At 41.0% G+C, this 20377-nt stretch overlaps 26 non-coding genes across 26 annotated transcripts; all 26 read left to right on the plus strand.

Annotated features, from left to right (window-relative positions):
- The first annotated feature begins 662 nt into the window (after positions 1-662).
- On the plus strand, positions 663-734 carry trnap-ugg (transfer RNA proline (anticodon UGG)). The gene has a single exon. It is a non-coding gene; the product is annotated as a tRNA-Pro (tRNA).
- A 1060-nt stretch (positions 735-1794) lies between these two features.
- Positions 1795-1866, plus strand: trnap-ugg (transfer RNA proline (anticodon UGG)). Its single transcript has one exon. It is a non-coding gene; the product is annotated as a tRNA-Pro (tRNA).
- Positions 1867-3000: 1134 nt separating this feature from the next.
- trnap-ugg (transfer RNA proline (anticodon UGG)) lies at positions 3001-3072 on the plus strand. Its single transcript has one exon. It is a non-coding gene; the product is annotated as a tRNA-Pro (tRNA).
- A 1060-nt stretch (positions 3073-4132) lies between these two features.
- trnap-agg (transfer RNA proline (anticodon AGG)) lies at positions 4133-4204 on the plus strand. The gene has a single exon. It is a non-coding gene; the product is annotated as a tRNA-Pro (tRNA).
- Positions 4205-4548: 344 nt separating this feature from the next.
- On the plus strand, positions 4549-4620 carry trnap-agg (transfer RNA proline (anticodon AGG)). Its single transcript has one exon. It is a non-coding gene; the product is annotated as a tRNA-Pro (tRNA).
- A 760-nt stretch (positions 4621-5380) lies between these two features.
- trnap-agg (transfer RNA proline (anticodon AGG)) lies at positions 5381-5452 on the plus strand. The gene has a single exon. It is a non-coding gene; the product is annotated as a tRNA-Pro (tRNA).
- Positions 5453-5796: 344 nt separating this feature from the next.
- Positions 5797-5868, plus strand: trnap-agg (transfer RNA proline (anticodon AGG)). The gene has a single exon. It is a non-coding gene; the product is annotated as a tRNA-Pro (tRNA).
- A 616-nt stretch (positions 5869-6484) lies between these two features.
- trnap-ugg (transfer RNA proline (anticodon UGG)) lies at positions 6485-6556 on the plus strand. Its single transcript has one exon. It is a non-coding gene; the product is annotated as a tRNA-Pro (tRNA).
- A 1025-nt stretch (positions 6557-7581) lies between these two features.
- trnap-agg (transfer RNA proline (anticodon AGG)) lies at positions 7582-7653 on the plus strand. Its single transcript has one exon. It is a non-coding gene; the product is annotated as a tRNA-Pro (tRNA).
- Positions 7654-7957: 304 nt separating this feature from the next.
- trnap-ugg (transfer RNA proline (anticodon UGG)) lies at positions 7958-8029 on the plus strand. The gene has a single exon. It is a non-coding gene; the product is annotated as a tRNA-Pro (tRNA).
- A 1060-nt stretch (positions 8030-9089) lies between these two features.
- On the plus strand, positions 9090-9161 carry trnap-agg (transfer RNA proline (anticodon AGG)). The gene has a single exon. It is a non-coding gene; the product is annotated as a tRNA-Pro (tRNA).
- Positions 9162-9505: 344 nt separating this feature from the next.
- On the plus strand, positions 9506-9577 carry trnap-agg (transfer RNA proline (anticodon AGG)). The gene has a single exon. It is a non-coding gene; the product is annotated as a tRNA-Pro (tRNA).
- A 760-nt stretch (positions 9578-10337) lies between these two features.
- trnap-agg (transfer RNA proline (anticodon AGG)) lies at positions 10338-10409 on the plus strand. Its single transcript has one exon. It is a non-coding gene; the product is annotated as a tRNA-Pro (tRNA).
- Positions 10410-10753: 344 nt separating this feature from the next.
- trnap-agg (transfer RNA proline (anticodon AGG)) lies at positions 10754-10825 on the plus strand. The gene has a single exon. It is a non-coding gene; the product is annotated as a tRNA-Pro (tRNA).
- Positions 10826-11441: 616 nt separating this feature from the next.
- Positions 11442-11513, plus strand: trnap-ugg (transfer RNA proline (anticodon UGG)). The gene has a single exon. It is a non-coding gene; the product is annotated as a tRNA-Pro (tRNA).
- Positions 11514-13219: 1706 nt separating this feature from the next.
- On the plus strand, positions 13220-13291 carry trnap-cgg (transfer RNA proline (anticodon CGG)). Its single transcript has one exon. It is a non-coding gene; the product is annotated as a tRNA-Pro (tRNA).
- Positions 13292-14024: 733 nt separating this feature from the next.
- Positions 14025-14096, plus strand: trnap-ugg (transfer RNA proline (anticodon UGG)). Its single transcript has one exon. It is a non-coding gene; the product is annotated as a tRNA-Pro (tRNA).
- A 1060-nt stretch (positions 14097-15156) lies between these two features.
- Positions 15157-15228, plus strand: trnap-ugg (transfer RNA proline (anticodon UGG)). The gene has a single exon. It is a non-coding gene; the product is annotated as a tRNA-Pro (tRNA).
- Positions 15229-15571: 343 nt separating this feature from the next.
- Positions 15572-15643, plus strand: trnap-agg (transfer RNA proline (anticodon AGG)). The gene has a single exon. It is a non-coding gene; the product is annotated as a tRNA-Pro (tRNA).
- Positions 15644-15986: 343 nt separating this feature from the next.
- trnap-agg (transfer RNA proline (anticodon AGG)) lies at positions 15987-16058 on the plus strand. Its single transcript has one exon. It is a non-coding gene; the product is annotated as a tRNA-Pro (tRNA).
- Positions 16059-16362: 304 nt separating this feature from the next.
- Positions 16363-16434, plus strand: trnap-ugg (transfer RNA proline (anticodon UGG)). Its single transcript has one exon. It is a non-coding gene; the product is annotated as a tRNA-Pro (tRNA).
- Positions 16435-17493: 1059 nt separating this feature from the next.
- On the plus strand, positions 17494-17565 carry trnap-agg (transfer RNA proline (anticodon AGG)). Its single transcript has one exon. It is a non-coding gene; the product is annotated as a tRNA-Pro (tRNA).
- A 344-nt stretch (positions 17566-17909) lies between these two features.
- trnap-agg (transfer RNA proline (anticodon AGG)) lies at positions 17910-17981 on the plus strand. The gene has a single exon. It is a non-coding gene; the product is annotated as a tRNA-Pro (tRNA).
- Positions 17982-18741: 760 nt separating this feature from the next.
- On the plus strand, positions 18742-18813 carry trnap-agg (transfer RNA proline (anticodon AGG)). Its single transcript has one exon. It is a non-coding gene; the product is annotated as a tRNA-Pro (tRNA).
- A 344-nt stretch (positions 18814-19157) lies between these two features.
- trnap-agg (transfer RNA proline (anticodon AGG)) lies at positions 19158-19229 on the plus strand. The gene has a single exon. It is a non-coding gene; the product is annotated as a tRNA-Pro (tRNA).
- Positions 19230-19845: 616 nt separating this feature from the next.
- trnap-ugg (transfer RNA proline (anticodon UGG)) lies at positions 19846-19917 on the plus strand. Its single transcript has one exon. It is a non-coding gene; the product is annotated as a tRNA-Pro (tRNA).
- The last annotated feature ends 460 nt before the right edge of the window (positions 19918-20377 follow it).

Consider the following 20377-nt stretch of genomic DNA (forward strand, 5'->3'; position numbering starts at 1 on the left):
AATTTGGATATGTTCTATAGATCAATGTAGACCCCAATGGTTATCTCTGAAAAGAGGGTTACTGAAAAATCGCAATTGAAATATGTCAGACTCTTTAGAGATATAAAATGGAGATATCAATATACAGCCATTGGAGGTTAATTGTTGCTCACATTGTTAGCGGAAGTCAGTAGTGTACTCATTTTATTGATGTTACAGAAATGAAAGGCCAGGATGTATTATTCCAACTTAGTCAACATCCAACAGCGCTGGCCGAAATGGATGCTTTCGGAAAGGTCTCTTTTACATGGCTCGTTGGTCTAGGGGTATGATTCTCGCTTAGGGTGCTAGAGGTCCCGGGTTCAAATCCCGGACAATCCTTCAGCATTGTCTCCAATCATTCCCTGAAGATGGACAATCATACTAAGTTATATTGAATTGACCTAGAATTTGGATATGTTCTATAGATCAATGTAGACCCCAATGGTTATCTCTGAAAAGAGCGTTACTGAAAAATCGCGATGGAAATATGTCAGAATCTTTGGAGATATCAATATACTGCCATTCGAGGTTAATTGTTGCTCACGTTGTTAACGGAAGTAGCCAGGATGTATTATTCCAACTTAGTCAACATGCAACAGCGCTTGCCGAACTCACAGGTTTCGAACAGACTTTTTTTATGTGGCTCGTTGGTCTAGGGGTATGATTCTCGCTTTGGGTGCGAGAGGTCCCGGGTTCAAATCCCGGACGAGCCCTTTCAGCATTGTCTGCAATCTTTCCCTTAAGCTGGACTATCATTACTAAATTATATTGAATTGACCTAGAATTTGGATATGTTCTATAGATCAATGTAGACCCCAATGGTTATCTCTGAAAAGAGCGTTACTGAAAAATCGCAAATGAAATGTGTCAGACTCTTTAGAGACATACAATGGAGATATCAATTTACAGCCATTGGAGGTTAATTGTTGCTCACATTGTTAGCGGAAGTCAGTAGTGCACTGATTTTATTGATGTTACAGAAATGAAAGGCCAGGATGTTTCATTCCAACTTGGTCAACATGCAACAGCACTTGCCGAAGTCTATGCTTTCCGAAAGGGTTCTTTTATGTGGCTCGTTGGTCTAGGCGTATGATTCTCACTTAGGGTGCGAGAGATCCCGGACGAACCCTTTCAGCAATGTCTCCAAGCTTTCCCTGAAGATGAACTTTCATACTGCCTTGAGAGGTTAAGAGTTTCTAAAATTGTCAGCAGGAGACAATAGGTATAGTATACTTATCTTAGTGATTTTAGAGAAATGAATTGCCAGGATGTTTCATTCCAATTTGGTCAACATGCAACAGCGCTTGCCGAAGTCGATGCTTTCCGAAAGGTTTTTTTTTATGTGGCTCGTTGGTCTAGGGGTATGATTCTCGCTTCGGCTGCGAGAGGTCCTGGGTTCAAATCCCGGACGATCCCTTTCAGCATTGTCTGTAATCTTTCCCTTAAGATGGACGATCATTACTAAATTATATTGAATTGACCTAGAATTTGGATATGTTCTATTGATCAATGTAGACCCCAATGGTTATCTCTGAAAAGAGGGTTACTGAAAAATCGCAATTGAAATATGTCAGACTCTTTAGAGATATAAAATGGAGATATCAATATACAGCCATTGGAGGTTAATTGTTGCTCACATTGTTAGCGGAAGTCAGTAGTGTACTCATTTTATTGATGTTACAGAAATGAAAGGCCAGGATGTATTATTCCAACTTAGTCAACATCCAACAGCGCTGGCCGAAATGGATGCTTTCGGAAAGGTCTCTTTTACATGGCTCGTTGGTCTAGGGGTATGATTCTCGCTTTGGGTGCGAGAGGTCCCGGGTTCAAATCCCGGACGAGCCCTTTCAGCATTGTCTCCAATCATTCCCTGAAGATGGACAATCATACTAAGTTATATTGAATTGACCTAGAATTTGGATATGTTCTATAGATCAATGTAGACCCCAATGGTTATCTCTGAAAAGAGCGTTACTGAAAAATCGCGATGGAAATATGTCAGACTCTTTGGAGATATCAATATACTGCCATTCGAGATTAATTGTTGCTCACGTTGTTAGCGGAAGTCAGTAGTGTACTGATTTTATTGATGTTACAGAAATGAAAGGCCAGGATGTATTGTTCCAACTTAGTCAACATGCAACAGCGCTTGCCGAACTCACAGGTTACGAACAGACTTCTTTTATGTGGCTCGTTGGTCTAGGGGTATGATTCTCGCTTAGGGTGCGAGAGGTCCCGGGTTCAAATCCCGGACGAACCCTTTCCGCATTGTCTCCAATCATTCCCTGAAGATGGACAATCATACTAAGTTATAATGAATTGACCCAGAATTTGGATATGTTCTATAGATCAATGTAGACCCCAATGGTTATCTCTGAAAAGAGCGTTACTGAAAAATCGCGATGGAAATATGTCAGACTCTTTGGAGATATCAATATACTGCCATTCGAGGTTAATTGTTGCTCACGTTGTTAACGGAAGTCAGTAGTGTACTGATTTTATTGATGTTACAGAAATGAAAGGCCAGGATGTATTATTCCAACTTAGTCAACATCCAACAGCGCTGGCCGAAATGGATGCTTTCGGAAAGGTCTCTTTTACATGGCTCGTTGGTCTAGGGGTATGATTCTCGCTTAGGGTGCGAGAGGTCCCGGGTTCAAATCCCGGACAAGCCCTTTCAGCATTGTCTCCAATCATTCCCTGAAGATGGACAATCATACTAAGTTATATTGAATTGACCTAGAATTTGGATATGTTCTATAGATCAATGTAGACCCCAATGGTTATCTCTGAAAAGAGCGTTACTGAAAAATCGCGATGGAAATATGTCAGACTCTTTGGAGATATCAATATACTGCCATTCGAGGTTAATTGTTGCTCACGTTGTTAACGGAAGTAGCCAGGATGTATTATTCCAACTTAGTCAACATGCAACAGCGCTTGCCGAACTCACAGGTTTCGAACAGACTTCTTTTATGTGGCTCGTTGGTCTAGGGGTATGATTCTCGCTTTGGGTGCGAGAGGTCCCGGGTTCAAATCCCGGACGAGCCCTTTCAGCATTGTCTGCAATCTTTCCCTTAAGATGGACTATCATTACTAAATTATATTGAATTGACCTAGAATTTGGATATGTTCTATAGATCAATGTAGACCCCAATGGTTATCTCTGAAAAGAGCGTTACTGAAAAATCGCAAATGAAATGTGTCAGACTCTTTAGAGACATACAATGGAGATATCAATTTACAGCCATTGGAGGTTAATTGTTGCTCACATTGTTAGCGGAAGTCAGTAGTGCACTGATTTTATTGATGTTACAGAAATGAAAGGCCAGGATGTTTCATTCCAACTTGGTCAACATGCAACAGCACTTGCCGAAGTCTATGCTTTCCGAAAGGGTTCTTTTATGTGGCTCGTTGGTCTAGGCGTATGATTCTCACTTAGGGTGCGAGAGATCCCGGACGAACCCTTTCAGCAATGTCTCCAAGCTTTCCCTGAAGATGAACTTTCATACTGCCTTGAGAGGTTAAGAGTTTCTAAAATTGTCAGCAGGAGACAATAGGTATAGGATACTTATCTTAGTGATTTTAGAGAAATGAATTGCCAGGATGTTTCATTCCAATTTGGTCAACATGCAACAGCGCTTGCCGAAGTCGATGCTTTCCGAAAGGTTTCTTTTATGTGGCTCGTTGGTCTAGGGGTATGATTCTCGCTTCGGCTGCGAGAGGTCCTGGGTTCAAATCCCGGACGATCCCTTTCAGCATTGTCTGTAATCTTTCCCTTAAGATGGACGATCATTACTAAATTATATTGAATTGACCTAGAATTTGGATATGTTCTATTGATCAATGTAGACCCCAATGGTTATCTCTGAAAAGAGGGTTACTGAAAAATCGCAATTGAAATATGTCAGACTCTTTAGAGATATAAAATGGAGATATCAATATACAGCCATTGGAGGTTAATTGTTGCTCACATTGTTAGCGGAAGTCAGTAGTGTACTCATTTTATTGATGTTACAGAAATGAAAGGCCAGGATGTATTATTCCAACTTAGTCAACATGCAACAGCGCTTGCCGAACTCACAGGTTTTCGAACAGACTTCTTTTATGTGGCTCGTTGGTCTAGGGGTATGATTCTCGCTTAGGGTGCGAGAGGTCCCGGGTTCAAATCCCGGACGAGCCCTTTCAGCGTTGTCTCCAATCATTCCCTGAAGATGGACAATCATACTAAGTTATATTGAATTGACCTAGAATTTGGATATGTTCTATAGATCAATGTAGACCCCAATGGTTATCTCTGAAAAGAGCGTTACTGAAAAATCGCGATGGAAATATGTCAGACTCTTTGGAGATATCAATATACTGCCATTCGAGGTTAATTGTTGCTCACGTTGTTAGCGGAAGTCAGTAGTGTACTGATTTTATTGATGTTACAGTAATGAAAGGCCAGGATGTATTATTCCAACTTAGTCAACATGCAACAGCGCTTGCCGAACTCACAGGTTTTCGAACAGACTTCTTTTATGTGGCTCGTTGGTCTAGGGGTATGATTCTCGCTTAGGGTGCGAGAGGTCCCGGGTTCAAATCCCGGACGAGCCCTTTCAGCGTTGTCTCCAATCATTCCCTGAAGATGGACAATCATACTAAGTTATATTGAATTGACCTAGAATTTGGATATGTTCTATAGATCAATGTAGACCCCAATGGTTATCTCTGAAAAGAGCGTTACTGAAAAATCGCGATGGAAATATGTCAGACTCTTTGGAGATATCAATATACTGCCATTCGAGGTTAATTGTTGCTCACGTTGTTAGCGGAAGTCAGTAGTGTACTGATTTTATTGATGTTACAGTAATGAAAGGCCAGGATGTATTATTCCAACTTAGTCAACATGCAACAGCGCTTGCCGAACTCACAGGTTTTCGAACAGACTTCTTTTATGTGGCTCGTTGGTCTAGGGGTATGATTCTCGCTTAGGGTGCGAGAGATCCCGGACGAACCCTTTCAGCAATGTCTCCAATCTTTCCCTTAAGATTGACTATCATTACTAAATTATATTGAATTGACCTAGAATTTGGATATGTTCTATAGATCAATGTAGACCCCAATGGTTATCTCTGAAAAGAGCGTTACTGAAAAATCGCAAATGAAATGTGTCAGACTCTTTAGAGACATACAATGGAGATATCAATTTACAGCCATTGGAGGTTAATTGTTGCTCACATTGTTAGCGGAAGTCAGTAGTGTACTCATTTTATTGATGTTACAGAAATGAAAGGCCAGGATGTATTATTCAAACTTAGTCAACATCCAACAGCGCTGGCCGAAATGGATGCTTTCGGAAAGGTCTCTTTTACATGGCTCGTTGGTCTAGGGGTATGATTCTCGCTTAGGGTGCGAGAGGTCCCGGGTTCAAATCCCGGACGAGCCCTTTCAGCGTTGTCTCCAATCATTCCCTGAAGATGGACAATCATACTAAGTTATATTGAATTGACCTAGAATTTGGATATGTTCTATAGATCAATGTAGACCCCAATGGTTATCTCTGAAAAGAGCGTTACTGAAAAATCGCGATGGAAATATGTCAGACTCTTTGGAGATATCAATATACTGCCATTCGAGGTTAATTGTTGCTCACGTTGTTAGCGGAAGTCAGTAGTGTACTGATTTTATTGATGTTACAGTAATGAAAGGCCAGGATGTATTATTCCAACTTAGTCAACATGCAACAGCGCTTGCCGAACTCACAGGTTTTCGAACAGACTTCTTTTATGTGGCTCGTTGGTCTAGGGGTATGATTCTCGCTTAGGGTGCGAGAGGTCCCGGGTTCAAATCCCGGACGAGCCCTTTCCGCATTGTCTCCAATCATTCCCTGAAGATGGACAATCATACTAAGTTATATTGAATTGACCCAGAATTTGGATATGTTCTATAGATCAATGTAGACCCCAATGGTTATCTCTGAAAAGAGCGTTACTGAAAAATCGCGATGGAAATATGTCAGACTCTTTGGAGATATCAATATACTGCCATTCGAGGTTAATTGTTGCTCACGTTGTTAACGGAAGTCAGTAGTGTACTGATTTTATTGATGTTACAGAAATGAAAGGCCAGGATGTATTATTCCAACTTAGTCAACATCCAACAGCGCTGGCCGAAATGGATGCTTTCGGAAAGGTCTCTTTTACATGGCTCGTTGGTCTAGGGGTATGATTCTCGCTTAGGGTGCGAGAGATCCCGGACGAACCCTTTCAACAATGTCTCCAATCTTTCCCTGAAGATGAACTTTCATACTGCCTTTAGAGGTTAAGAGTTTCTAAAATTGTCAGCAGGAGACAATAGGTATAGTATACTTATTTTAGTGATTTTAGAGAAATGAATTGCCAGGATGTTTCATTCCAATTTGGTCAACATGCAACAGCGCTTGCCGAAGTCGATGCTTTCCGAAAGGTTTCTTTTATGTGGCTCGTTGGTCTAGGGGTATGATTCTCGCTTTGGGTGCGAGAGGTCCCGGGTTCAAATCCCGGACGAGCCCTTTCAGCATTGTCTGCAATCTTTCCCTTAAGATGGACTATCATTACTAAATTATATTGAATTGACCTAGAATTTGGATATGTTCTATAGATCAATGTAGACCCCAATGGTTATCTCTGAAAAGAGGGTTACTGGAAAATCGCAATTGAAATATGTCAGACTCTTTAGAGATATAAAATGGAGATATCAATATACAGCCATTGGAGGTTAATTGTTGCTCACATTGTTAGCGGAAGTCAGTAGTGCACTGATTTTATTGATGTTACAGAAATGAAAGGCCAGGATGTTTCATTCCAACTTGGTCAACATGCAACAGCACTTGCCGAAGTCTATGCTTTCCGAAAGGGTTCTTTTATGTGGCTCGTTGGTCTAGGCGTATGATTCTCACTTAGGATGCGAGAGATCCCGGACGAACCCTTTCAGCAATGTCTCCAATCTTTCCCTGAAGATGAACTTTCATACTGCCTTGAGAGGTTAAGAGTTTCTAAAATTGTCAGCAGGAGACAATAGGTATAGTATACTTATTTTAGTGATTTTAGAGAAATGAATTGCCAGGATGTTTCATTCCAATTTGGTCAACATGCAACAGCGCTTGCCGAAGTCGATGCTTTCCGAAAGGTTTCTTTTATGTGGCTCGTTGGTCTAGGGGTATGATTCTCGGGTTCAAATCCCGGACGAGCCCTTCCAGCATTGTCTGTAATCTTTCCCTTAAGATGGACTATCATTACTAAATTATATTGAATTGACCTCGAATTTGGATATGTTCTATAGATCAATGTAGACCCCAATGGTTATCTCTGAAAAGAGCGTTACTGAAAAATCGCGATGGAAATATGTCAGACTCTTTGGAGATATCAATATACTGCCATTCGAGGTTAATTGTTGTTCACGTTGTTAGCGGAAGTCAGTAGTGTACTGATTTTATTGATGTTACAGAAATGAAAGGCCAGGATGTATTATTCCAACTTAGTCAACATCCAACAGCGCTGGCCGAAATGGATGCTTTCGGAAAGGTCTCTTTTACATGGCTCGTTGGTCTAGGGGTATGATTCTCGCTTAGGGTGCGAGAGGTCCCGGGTTCAAATCCCGGACAAGCCCTTTCAGCATTGTCTCCAATCATTCCCTGAAGATGGACAATCATACTAAGTTATATTGAATTGACCTAGAATTTGGATATGTTCTATAGATCAATGTAGACCCCAATGGTTATCTCTGAAAAGAGCGTTACTGAAAAATCGCGATGGAAATATGTCAGACTCTTTGGAGATATCAATATACTGCCATTCGAGGTTAATTGTTGCTCACGTTGTTAACGGAAGTAGCCAGGATGTATTATTCCAACTTAGTCAACATGCAACAGCGCTTGCCGAACTCACAGGTTTCGAACAGACTTCTTTTATGTGGCTCGTTGGTCTAGGGGTATGATTCTCGCTTTGGGTGCGAGAGGTCCCGGGTTCAAATCCCGGACGAGCCCTTTCAGCATTGTCTGCAATCTTTCCCTTAAGATGGACTATCATTACTAAATTATATTGAATTGACCTAGAATTTGGATATGTTCTATAGATCAATGTAGACCCCAATGGTTATCTCTGAAAAGAGCGTTACTGAAAAATCGCAAATGAAATGTGTCAGACTCTTTAGAGACATACAATGGAGATATCAATTTACAGCCATTGGAGGTTAATTGTTGCTCACATTGTTAGCGGAAGTCAGTAGTGCACTGATTTTATTGATGTTACAGAAATGAAAGGCCAGGATGTTTCATTCCAACTTGGTCAACATGCAACAGCACTTGCCGAAGTCTATGCTTTCCGAAAGGGTTCTTTTATGTGGCTCGTTGGTCTAGGCGTATGATTCTCACTTAGGGTGCGAGAGATCCCGGACGAACCCTTTCAGCAATGTCTCCAAGCTTTCCCTGAAGATGAACTTTCATACTGCCTTGAGAGGTTAAGAGTTTCTAAAATTGTCAGCAGGAGACAATAGGTATAGGATACTTATCTTAGTGATTTTAGAGAAATGAATTGCCAGGATGTTTCATTCCAATTTGGTCAACATGCAACAGCGCTTGCCGAAGTCGATGCTTTCCGAAAGGTTTCTTTTATGTGGCTCGTTGGTCTAGGGGTATGATTCTCGCTTCGGCTGCGAGAGGTCCTGGGTTCAAATCCCGGACGATCCCTTTCAGCATTGTCTGTAATCTTTCCCTTAAGATGGACGATCATTACTAAATTATATTGAATTGACCTAGAATTTGGATATGTTCTATTGATCAATGTAGACCCCAATGGTTATCTCTGAAAAGAGGGTTACTGAAAAATCGCAATTGAAATATGTCAGACTCTTTAGAGATATAAAATGGAGATATCAATATACAGCCATTGGAGGTTAATTGTTGCTCACATTGTTAGCGGAAGTCAGTAGTGTACTCATTTTATTGATGTTACAGAAATGAAAGGCCAGGATGTATTATTCCAACTTAGTCAACATGCAACAGCGCTTGCCGAACTCACAGGTTTTCGAACAGACTTCTTTTATGTGGCTCGTTGGTCTAGGGGTATGATTCTCGCTTAGGGTGCGAGAGGTCCCGGGTTCAAATCCCGGACGAGCCCTTTCAGCGTTGTCTCCAATCATTCCCTGAAGATGGACAATCATACTAAGTTATATTGAATTGACCTAGAATTTGGATATGTTCTATAGATCAATGTAGACCCCAATGGTTATCTCTGAAAAGAGCGTTACTGAAAAATCGCGATGGAAATATGTCAGACTCTTTGGAGATATCAATATACTGCCATTCGAGGTTAATTGTTGCTCACGTTGTTAGCGGAAGTCAGTAGTGTACTGATTTTATTGATGTTACAGTAATGAAAGGCCAGGATGTATTATTCCAACTTAGTCAACATGCAACAGCGCTTGCCGAACTCACAGGTTTTCGAACAGACTTCTTTTATGTGGCTCGTTGGTCTAGGGGTATGATTCTCGCTTAGGGTGCGAGAGGTCCCGGGTTCAAATCCCGGACGAGCCCTTTCAGCGTTGTCTCCAATCATTCCCTGAAGATGGACAATCATACTAAGTTATATTGAATTGACCTAGAATTTGGATATGTTCTATAGATCAATGTAGACCCCAATGGTTATCTCTGAAAAGAGCGTTACTGAAAAATCGCGATGGAAATATGTCAGACTCTTTGGAGATATCAATATACTGCCATTCGAGGTTAATTGTTGCTCACGTTGTTAGCGGAAGTCAGTAGTGTACTGATTTTATTGATGTTACAGTAATGAAAGGCCAGGATGTATTATTCCAACTTAGTCAACATGCAACAGCGCTTGCCGAACTCACAGGTTTTCGAACAGACTTCTTTTATGTGGCTCGTTGGTCTAGGGGTATGATTCTCGCTTAGGGTGCGAGAGATCCCGGACGAACCCTTTCAGCAATGTCTCCAATCTTTCCCTTAAGATTGACTATCATTACTAAATTATATTGAATTGACCTAGAATTTGGATATGTTCTATAGATCAATGTAGACCCCAATGGTTATCTCTGAAAAGAGCGTTACTGAAAAATCGCAAATGAAATGTGTCAGACTCTTTAGAGACATACAATGGAGATATCAATTTACAGCCATTGGAGGTTAATTGTTGCTCACATTGTTAGCGGAAGTCAGTAGTGTACTCATTTTATTGATGTTACAGAAATGAAAGGCCAGGATGTATTATTCAAACTTAGTCAACATCCAACAGCGCTGGCCGAAATGGATGCTTTCGGAAAGGTCTCTTTTACATGGCTCGTTGGTCTAGGGGTATGATTCTCGCTTAGGGTGCGAGAGGTCCCGGGTTCAAATCCCGGACGAGCCCTTTCAGCGTTGTCTCCAATCATTCCCTGAAGATGGACAATCATACTAAGTTATATTGAATTGACCTAGAATTTGGATATGTTCTATAGATCAATGTAGACCCCAATGGTTATCTCTGAAAAGAGCGTTACTGAAAAATCGCGATGGAAATATGTCAGACTCTTTGGAGATATCAATATACTGCCATTCGAGGTTAATTGTTGCTCACGTTGTTAGCGGAAGTCAGTAGTGTACTGATTTTATTGATGTTACAGTAATGAAAGGCCAGGATGTATTATTCCAACTTAGTCAACATGCAACAGCGCTTGCCGAACTCACAGGTTTTCGAACAGACTTCTTTTATGTGGCTCGTTGGTCTAGGGGTATGATTCTCGCTTAGGGTGCGAGAGGTCCCGGGTTCAAATCCCGGACGAGCCCTTTCCGCATTGTCTCCAATCATTCCCTGAAGATGGACAATCATACTAAGTTATATTGAATTGACCCAGAATTTGGATATGTTCTATAGATCAATGTAGACCCCAATGGTTATCTCTGAAAAGAGCGTTACTGAAAAATCGCGATGGAAATATGTCAGACTCTTTGGAGATATCAATATACTGCCATTCGAGGTTAATTGTTGCTCACGTTGTTAACGGAAGTCAGTAGTGTACTGATTTTATTGATGTTACAGAAATGAAAGGCCAGGATGTATTATTCCAACTTAGTCAACATCCAACAGCGCTGGCCGAAATGGATGCTTTCGGAAAGGTCTCTTTTACATGGCTCGTTGGTCTAGGGGTATGATTCTCGCTTAGGGTGCGAGAGATCCCGGACGAACCCTTTCAACAATGTCTCCAATCTTTCCCTGAAGATGAACTTTCATACTGCCTTTAGAGGTTAAGAGTTTCTAAAATTGTCAGCAGGAGACAATAGGTATAGTATACTTATTTTAGTGATTTTAGAGAAATGAATTGCCAGGATGTTTCATTCCAATTTGGTCAACATGCAACAGCGCTTGCCGAAGTCGATGCTTTCCGAAAGGTTTCTTTTATGTGGCTCGTTGGTCTAGGGGTATGATTCTCGCTTTGGGTGCGAGAGGTCCCGGGTTCAAATCCCGGACGAGCCCTTTCAGCATTGTCTGCAATCTTTCCCTTAAGATGGACTATCATTACTAAATTATATTGAATTGACCTAGAATTTGGATATGTTCTATAGATCAATGTAGACCCCAATGGTTATCTCTGAAAAGAGGGTTACTGGAAAATCGCAATTGAAATATGTCAGACTCTTTAGAGATATAAAATGGAGATATCAATATACAGCCATTGGAGGTTAATTGTTGCTCACATTGTTAGCGGAAGTCAGTAGTGCACTGATTTTATTGATGTTACAGAAATGAAAGGCCAGGATGTTTCATTCCAACTTGGTCAACATGCAACAGCACTTGCCGAAGTCTATGCTTTCCGAAAGGGTTCTTTTATGTGGCTCGTTGGTCTAGGCGTATGATTCTCACTTAGGATGCGAGAGATCCCGGACGAACCCTTTCAGCAATGTCTCCAATCTTTCCCTGAAGATGAACTTTCATACTGCCTTGAGAGGTTAAGAGTTTCTAAAATTGTCAGCAGGAGACAATAGGTATAGTATACTTATTTTAGTGATTTTAGAGAAATGAATTGCCAGGATGTTTCATTCCAATTTGGTCAACATGCAACAGCGCTTGCCGAAGTCGATGCTTTCCGAAAGGTTTCTTTTATGTGGCTCGTTGGTCTAGGGGTATGATTCTCGGGTTCAAATCCCGGACGAGCCCTTCCAGCATTGTCTGTAATCTTTCCCTTAAGATGGACTATCATTACTAAATTATATTGAATTGACCTCGAATTTGGATATGTTCTATAGATCAATGTAGACCCCAATGGTTATCTCTGAAAAGAGCGTTACTGAAAAATCGCGATGGAAATATGTCAGACTCTTTGGAGATATCAATATACTGCCATTCGAGGTTAATTGTTGTTCACGTTGTTAGCGGAAGTCAGTAGTGTACTGATTTTATTGATGTTACAGAAATGAAAGGCCAGGATGTATTATTCCAACGTAGTCAACATCCAACAGCGCTGGCCGAAATGGATGCTTTCGGAAAGGTCTCTTTTACATGGCTTGTTGGTCTAGGTGTATGATTCTCGCTTAGGGTGCGAGAGATCCCGGACGAGCCCTTTCAGCAATGTCTCCAATCTTTCTCTGAAGATGAACTTTCATACTGCCTAGAGAGGTTAAGAGTTTCTAAAATTGTCAGCAGGAGACAATAGGTATAGTATACTTATTTTAGTGATTTTAGAGAAATGAATTGCCAGGATGTTTCATTCCAATTTGGTCAACATGCAACAGCGCTTGCCGAAGTCGATGCTTTCCGAAAGGTTTCTTTTATGTGGCTCGTTGGTCTAGGGGTATGATTCTCGGGTTCAAATCCCGGACGAGCCCTTTCAGCATTGTCTGTAATCTTTCCCTTAAGATGGACTATCATTACTAAATTATATTGAATTGACCTAGAATTTGGATATGTTCTATAGATCAATGTAGACCCCAATGGTTATCTCTGAAAAGAGGGTTACTGAAAAATCGCAATTGAAATATGTCAGACTCTTTAGAGATATAAAATGGAGATATCAATATACAGCCATTGGAGGTTAATTGTTGCTCACATTGTTAGCGGAAGTCAGTAGTGCACTGATTTTATTGATGTTACAGAAATGAAAGGCCAGGATGTTTCATTCCAACTTGGTCAACATGCAACAGCGCTTGCCGAAGTCGATGCTTTCCGAAAGGTTTCTTTTATGTGGCTCGTTGGTCTAGGGGTATGATTCTCGCTTCGGGTGCGAGAGGTCCCGGGTTCAAATCCCGGACGAGCCCTTTCAGCATTGTCTGTAATCTTTCCCTTAAGATGGACTATCATTACTAAATTACATTGAATTGACCTAGAATTTGGATATTTTCTATAGATCAATGTAGACCCCAATGGTTAATTCTCTGAAAAGAGGGTTACTGAAAAATCGCAATTGAAATATGTCAGACTCTTTAGAGATATAAAACGGAGATATCAATATACAGCCATTGGAGGTTAATTGTTGCTCACATTGTTAGCGGAAGTCAGTAGTGTACTCATTTTATTGATGTTACAGAAATGAAAGGCCAGGATGTTTTATTCACAATTAGTCAACATCCAACATCGCTGGCCGAAATGGATGCTTTCGGAAAGGTCTCTTTTACATGGCTCGTTGGTCTAGGGGTATGATTCTCGCTTAGGGTGCGAGAGGTCCCGGGTTCAAATCCCGGACAATCCTTCAGCATTGTCTCCAATCATTCCCTGAAGATGGACAATCATATTAAGTTATATTGAATTGACCTAGAATTTGGATGTGTTCTATAGATCAATGTAGACCCCAATGGTTATCTCTGAAAAGAGCGTTACTGAAAAATCGCGATGGAAATATGTCAGACTCTTTGGAGATATCAATATACTGCCATTCGAGGTTAATTGTTGCTCACGTTGTGAACGGAAGTAGCCAGGATGTATTATTCCAACTTAGTCAACATGCAACAGCGCTTGCCGAACTCACAGGTTTCGAACAGACTTCTTTTATGTGGCTCGTTGGTCTAGGGGTATGATTCTCGCTTTGGGTGCGAGAGGTCCCGGGTTCAAATCCCGGACGAGCCCTTTCAGCATTGTCTGCAATCTTTCCCTTAAGATGAACTAAAATTACTAAATTATATTGAATTGACCTAGAATTTGGATATGTTCTATAGATCAATGTAGACCCCAATGGTTATCTCTGAAAAGAGGGTTACTGAAAAATCGCAAATGAAATGTGTCAGACTCTTTAGAGACATACAATGGAGATATCAATTTACAGCCATTGGAGGTTAATTGTTGCTCACATTGTTAGCGGAAGTCAGTAGTGCACTGATTTTATTGATGTTACAGAAATGAAAGGCCAGGATGTTTCATTCCAACTTGGTCAACATGCAACAGCACTTGCCGAAGTCTATGCTTTCCGAAAGGGTTCTTTTATGTGGCTCGTTGGTCTAGGCGTATGATTCTCACTTAGGGTGCGAGAGATCCCGGACGAACCCTTTCAGCAATGTCTCCAAGCTTTCCCTGAAGATGAACTTTCATACTGCCTTGAGAGGTTAAGAGTTTCTAAAATTGTCAGCAGGAGACAATAGGTATAGTATACTTATCTTAGTGATTTTAGAGAAATGAATTGCCAGGATGTTTCATTCCAATTTGGTCAACATGCAACAGCGCTTGCCGAAGTCGATGCTTTCCGAAAGGTTTTTTTTTATGTGGCTCGTTGGTCTAGGGGTATGATTCTCGCTTCGGCTGCGAGAGGTCCTGGGTTCAAATCCCGGACGATCCCTTTCAGCATTGTCTGTAATCTTTCCCTTAAGATGGACGATCATTACTAAATTATATTGAATTGACCTAGAATTTGGATATGTTCTATTGATCAATGTAGACCCCAATGGTTATCTCTGAAAAGAGGGTTACTGAAAAATCGCAATTGAAATATGTCAGACTCTTTAGAGATATAAAATGGAGATATCAATATACAGCCATTGGAGGTTAATTGTTGCTCACATTGTTAGCGGAAGTCAGTAGTGTACTCATTTTATTGATGTTACAGAAATGAAAGGCCAGGATGTATTATTCCAACTTAGTCAACATCCAACAGCGCTGGCCGAAATGGATGCTTTCGGAAAGGTCTCTTTTACATGGCTCGTTGGTCTAGGGGTATGATTCTCGCTTTGGGTGCGAGAGGTCCCGGGTTCAAATCCCGGACGAGCCCTTTCAGCATTGTCTCCAATCATTCCCTGAAGATGGACAATCATACTAAGTTATATTGAATTGACCTAGAATTTGGATATGTTCTATAGATCAATGTAGACCCCAATGGTTATCTCTGAAAAGAGCGTTACTGAAAAATCGCGATGGAAATATGTCAGACTCTTTGGAGATATCAATATACTGCCATTCGAGATTAATTGTTGCTCACGTTGTTAGCGGAAGTCAGTAGTGTACTGATTTTATTGATGTTACAGAAATGAAAGGCCAGGATGTATTGTTCCAACTTAGTCAACATGCAACAGCGCTTGCCGAACTCACAGGTTACGAACAGACTTCTTTTATGTGGCTCGTTGGTCTAGGGGTATGATTCTCGCTTAGGGTGCGAGAGGTCCCGGGTTCAAATCCCGGACGAACCCTTTCCGCATTGTCTCCAATCATTCCCTGAAGATGGACAATCATACTAAGTTATAATGAATTGACCCAGAATTTGGATATGTTCTATAGATCAATGTAGAGCCCAATGGTTATCTCTGAAAAGAGCGTTACTGAAAAATCGCGATGGAAATATGTCAGACTCTTTGGAGATATCAATATACTGCCATTCGAGGTTAATTGTTGCTCACGTTGTTAACGGAAGTCAGTAGTGTACTGATTTTATTGATGTTACAGAAATGAAAGGCCAGGATGTATTATTCCAACTTAGTCAACATCCAACAGCGCTGGCCGAAATGGATGCTTTCGGAAAGGTCTCTTTTACATGGCTCGTTGGTCTAGGGGTATGATTCTCGCTTAGGGTGCGAGAGGTCCCGGGTTCAAATCCCGGACAAGCCCTTTCAGCATTGTCTCCAATCATTCCCTGAAGATGGACAATCATACTAAGTTATATTGAATTGACCTAGAATTTGGATATGTTCTATAGATCAATGTAGACCCCAATGGTTATCTCTGAAAAGAGCGTTACTGAAAAATCGCGATGGAAATATGTCAGACTCTTTGGAGATATCAATATACTGCCATTCGAGGTTAATTGTTGCTCACGTTGTTAACGGAAGTAGCCAGGATGTATTATTCCAACTTAGTCAACATGCAACAGCGCTTGCCGAACTCACAGGTTTCGAACAGACTTCTTTTATGTGGCTCGTTGGTCTAGGGGTATGATTCTCGCTTTGGGTGCGAGAGGTCCCGGGTTAAAATCCCGGACGAGCCCTTTCAGCATTGTCTGCAATCTTTCCCTTAAGATGGACTATCATTACTAAATTATATTGAATTGACCTAGAATTTGGATATGTTCTATAGATCAATGTAGACCCCAATGGTTATCTCTGAAAAGAGCGTTACTGAAAAATCGCAAATGAAATGTGTCAGACTCTTTAGAGACATACAATGGAGATATCAATTTACAGCCATTGGAGGTTAATTGTTGCTCACATTGTTAGCGGAAGTCAGTAGTGCACTGATTTTATTGATGTTACAGAAATGAAAGGCCAGGATGTTTCATTCCAACTTGGTCAACATGCAACAGCACTTGCCGAAGTCTATGCTTTCCGAAAGGGTTCTTTTATGTGGCTCGTTGGTCTAGGCGTATGATTCTCACTTAGGGTGCGAGAGATCCCGGACGAACCCTTTCAGCAATGTCTCCAAGCTTTCCCTGAAGATGAACTTTCATACTGCCTTGAGAGGTTAAGAGTTTCTAAAATTGTCAGCAGGAGACAATAGGTATAGGATACTTATCTTAGTGATTTTAGAGAAATGAATTGCCAGGATGTTTCATTCCAATTTGGTCAACATGCAACAGCGCTTGCCGAAGTCGATGCTTTCCGAAAGGTTTCTTTTATGTGGCTCGTTGGTCTAGGGGTATGATTCTCGCTTCGGCTGCGAGAGGTCCTGGGTTCAAATCCCGGACGATCCCTTTCAGCATTGTCTGTAATCTTTCCCTTAAGATGGACGATCATTACTAAATTATATTGAATTGACCTAGAATTTGGATATGTTCTATTGATCAATGTAGACCCCAATGGTTATCTCTGAAAAGAGGGTTACTGAAAAATCGCAATTGAAATATGTCAGACTCTTTAGAGATATAAAATGGAGATATCAATATACAGCCATTGGAGGTTAATTGTTGCTCACATTGTTAGCGGAAGTCAGTAGTGTACTCATTTTATTGATGTTACAGAAATGAAAGGCCAGGATGTATTATTCCAACTTAGTCAACATCCAACAGCGCTGGCCGAAATGGATGCTTTCGGAAAGGTCTCTTTTACATGGCTCGTTGGTCTAGGGGTATGATTCTCGCTTAGGGTGCGAGAGGTCCCGGGTTCAAATCCCGGACGAGCCCTTTCAGCGTTGTCTCCAATCATTCCCTGAAGATGGACAATCATACTAAGTTATATTGAATTGACCTAGAATTTGGATATGTTCTATAGATCAATGTAGACCCCAATGGTTATCTCTGAAAAGAGCGTTACTGAAAAATCGCGATGGAAATATGTCAGACTCTTTGGAGATATCAATATACTGCCATTCGAGGTTAATTGTTGCTCACGTTGTTAGCGGAAGTCAGTAGTGTACTGATTTTATTGATGTTACAGTAATGAAAGGCCAGGATGTATTATTCCAACTTAGTCAACATGCAACAGCGCTTGCCGAACTCACAGGTTTTCGAACAGACTTCTTTTATGTGGCTCGTTGGTCTAGGGGTATGATTCTCGCTTAGGGTGCGAGAGGTCCCGGGTTCAAATCCCGGACGAGCCCTTTCAGCGTTGTCTCCAATCATTCCCTGAAGATGGACAATCATACTAAGTTATATTGAATTGACCTAGAATTTGGATATGTTCTATAGATCAATGTAGACCCCAATGGTTATCTCTGAAAAGAGCGTTACTGAAAAATCGCGATGGAAATATGTCAGACTCTTTGGAGATATCAATATACTGCCATTCGAGGTTAATTGTTGCTCACGTTGTTAGCGGAAGTCAGTAGTGTACTGATTTTATTGATGTTACAGTAATGAAAGGCCAGGATGTATTATTCCAACTTAGTCAACATGCAACAGCGCTTGCCGAACTCACAGGTTTTCGAACAGACTTCTTTTATGTGGCTCGTTGGTCTAGGGGTATGATTCTCGCTTAGGGTGCGAGAGATCCCGGACGAACCCTTTCAGCAATGTCTCCAATCTTTCCCTTAAGATTGACTATCATTACTAAATTATATTGAATTGACCTAGAATTTGGATATGTTCTATAGATCAATGTAGACCCCAATGGTTATCTCTGAAAAGAGCGTTACTGAAAAATCGCAAATGAAATGTGTCAGACTCTTTAGAGACATACAATGGAGATATCAATTTACAGCCATTGGAGGTTAATTGTTGCTCACATTGTTAGCGGAAGTCAGTAGTGTACTCATTTTATTGATGTTACAGAAATGAAAGGCCAGGATGTATTATTCAAACTTAGTCAACATCCAACAGCGCTGGCCGAAATGGATGCTTTCGGAAAGGTCTCTTTTACATGGCTCGTTGGTCTAGGGGTATGATTCTCGCTTAGGGTGCGAGAGGTCCCGGGTTCAAATCCCGGACGAGCCCTTTCAGCGTTGTCTCCAATCATTCCCTGAAGATGGACAATCATACTAAGTTATATTGAATTGACCTAGAATTTGGATATGTTCTATAGATCAATGTAGACCCCAATGGTTATCTCTGAAAAGAGCGTTACTGAAAAATCGCGATGGAAATATGTCAGACTCTTTGGAGATATCAATATACTGCCATTCGAGGTTAATTGTTGCTCACGTTGTTAGCGGAAGTCAGTAGTGTACTGATTTTATTGATGTTACAGTAATGAAAGGCCAGGATGTATTATTCCAACTTAGTCAACATGCAACAGCGCTTGCCGAACTCACAGGTTTTCGAACAGACTTCTTTTATGTGGCTCGTTGGTCTAGGGGTATGATTCTCGCTTAGGGTGCGAGAGGTCCCGGGTTCAAATCCCGGACGAGCCCTTTCCGCATTGTCTCCAATCATTCCCTGAAGATGGACAATCATACTAAGTTATATTGAATTGACCCAGAATTTGGATATGTTCTATAGATCAATGTAGACCCCAATGGTTATCTCTGAAAAGAGCGTTACTGAAAAATCGCGATGGAAATATGTCAGACTCTTTGGAGATATCAATATACTGCCATTCGAGGTTAATTGTTGCTCACGTTGTTAACGGAAGTCAGTAGTGTACTGATTTTATTGATGTTACAGAAATGAAAGGCCAGGATGTATTATTCCAACTTAGTCAACATCCAACAGCGCTGGCCGAAATGGATGCTTTCGGAAAGGTCTCTTTTACATGGCTCGTTGGTCTAGGGGTATGATTCTCGCTTAGGGTGCGAGAGATCCCGGACGAACCCTTTCAACAATGTCTCCAATCTTTCCCTGAAGATGAACTTTCATACTGCCTTTAGAGGTTAAGAGTTTCTAAAATTGTCAGCAGGAGACAATAGGTATAGTATACTTATTTTAGTGATTTTAGAGAAATGAATTGCCAGGATGTTTCATTCCAATTTGGTCAACATGCAACAGCGCTTGCCGAAGTCGATGCTTTCCGAAAGGTTTCTTTTATGTGGCTCGTTGGTCTAGGGGTATGATTCTCGCTTTGGGTGCGAGAGGTCCCGGGTTCAAATCCCGGACGAGCCCTTTCAGCATTGTCTGCAATCTTTCCCTTAAGATGGACTATCATTACTAAATTATATTGAATTGACCTAGAATTTGGATATGTTCTATAGATCAATGTAGACCCCAATGGTTATCTCTGAAAAGAGGGTTACTGGAAAATCGCAATTGAAATATGTCAGACTCTTTAGAGATATAAAATGGAGATATCAATATACAGCCATTGGAGGTTAATTGTTGCTCACATTGTTAGCGGAAGTCAGTAGTGCACTGATTTTATTGATGTTACAGAAATGAAAGGCCAGGATGTTTCATTCCAACTTGGTCAACATGCAACAGCACTTGCCGAAGTCTATGCTTTCCGAAAGGGTTCTTTTATGTGGCTCGTTGGTCTAGGCGTATGATTCTCACTTAGGATGCGAGAGATCCCGGACGAACCCTTTCAGCAATGTCTCCAAGCTTTCCCTGAAGATGAACTTTCATA

Source organism: Pleuronectes platessa, chromosome 22 (genome assembly GCF_947347685.1).
Source record: "Pleuronectes platessa chromosome 22, fPlePla1.1, whole genome shotgun sequence".
NCBI lineage: Eukaryota > Metazoa > Chordata > Actinopteri > Pleuronectiformes > Pleuronectidae > Pleuronectes > Pleuronectes platessa.